Here is a 1,902-nt window from a genome sequence, read left to right on the forward strand (position 1 = left end):
GGAAGAACTTGATTGCTACTCTCTTGCGCACACAGCTCGGTATTCAGCTAGAGCTAGAGGTCCCACGGGGTCCTTGGCCACACCCGTCATGTCCCTTGGAGAAGTTGCTGGTGGCACAGCCCCCCAGAAAATCAGAGAAGCCAATTGATTGTCTGTACCACCATACCCAAGAATAAAGCCTAAGGAGGTAAAAGCAGACCCAGAGGTAAGAATGAGAATGAATCTGAAAAAAGAATTGAGGTTCAAAGAGAATGGGCAAGAATATGATCAGTAATCATTATGTTGGGAAATGGACAATTAGAAGTGATGTATTTTGATGGTGTGAAGAGGTTATATCACATTTGAGGGAAGTTGAGAAAAAAGATTTGGATAAAACCTTAGACATCATATTGGTTGGTCTCTGAGATTACCAGGGTAACAAAGCTGATGTGATTCTAAAATACTATGTGGATGAAGTGAGAAATCTAAAGCATATGGCATGCTAAGATCAATGAAACTGATACATTTGGTCCTGGAGGTGATGATGAATAAACCACTTGCCTTGTATTCATTATACATTATGATTAACCCCTAAATTTTGACTAGTCTATTGACTACACAGAATCTTTCTCTATATTCTCATTACCGAGATGTTCCTTCAAGATTTTGATACAATTTGCAGGAGGCCTATATCTGCATTTGAATTTTAAAGGATTCGTTTTCCATACTTAGCTGCATGGCTATTTTATGTCACTTTTGATATTATTACATTGTTCTCATGATTTTATTTTTCCATCATACACATAGGCTGGGGTAAGCATTTACCAAATGTTTTTAGAACCTGGGTTTTAATACCAGCTTTGAATTTGCAAGGTTAGTTACATAAATTAAACATTAGTTGGCACCCACTTAACAGTGGAAATACTGATGTGACTGTTGAAGTTTTTTTTAATTACTATGCATAAAAATTTCCCAAATAAGAAAAGATTTTTTTATCATATATGTAGGCTATTTTTACAGAACAAAAAGAGTTGTTTAAAAATGTTACTTTCAGAAGACATGCATGTACTGGTAATTGTGAATGCTTTATAAGCATTTAAGTACTGGGGTGTAGTTCAGTGAAAAGTCCCTAGGTTTGATCTTCAGTACAATACTGGATGAAAAAAAGTATCTTTAATTTCTGATGGAAGAGATAGCTACCATGAGAAATACAATAAAATATCTGTGCTGCAGAGTATATTAAATCCTCATTATATTTACTTTTACTTAATTTATCAGGTTTTCCAATAAAAGGAAGTTAGAGCTAGGCTAGTCAAACCTTACTAGCTACATCATCATCATGTCATCTTAAAGCAGATAAATCATTCATCCTGTAGCTTTGTGGAACTTTCACTATGTTGGTCTTCAGAGAACTTTTCAGTGACGAAAAGTAATACACACCGAATAAAGAAAATCATTTAAAATCCCACTTCAGCTAATTTTCCTTCCTAAGTATGCAAAATCTGAATTTAAAATATGAGGTACTATAAACATTATGACAGTGCATGTTTGTGATTCTTGTTTCTTATTCTATGGAATTTCTGTGCATTCACCTAGGTGGAATGCAGCTAAGACCAAGAGCTGGTTTTTAAGAACTCAGAAGAAACCATCCTTGAACAACTTGTCAATTGTCTTCCTCAGTAACCTAAACTTGGGCATTTATGCTTGTATACCTAAAAGTTTTTTTTCCTAATTTACAGTGTATATAGATACTTGCATGTGTTTTTACAAAGACTGTTTAAACTCTAAATATGCACTATAGTTTTGTTAGGGGATGATGCACCTCAAAAATAAGTTTTTCGGCTTATCTCTTCTAGCAAATATGGCTTAAGAGTTTTTAAAAAGTACTATGACCCCAATTCATGTACCTGGTGGTGATATATA

Source organism: Octodon degus, unplaced genomic scaffold, assembly GCF_000260255.1.
Source record: "Octodon degus isolate 3935 unplaced genomic scaffold, OctDeg1.0 scaffold00269, whole genome shotgun sequence".
In the NCBI taxonomy this organism is placed as follows: domain Eukaryota; kingdom Metazoa; phylum Chordata; class Mammalia; order Rodentia; family Octodontidae; genus Octodon; species Octodon degus.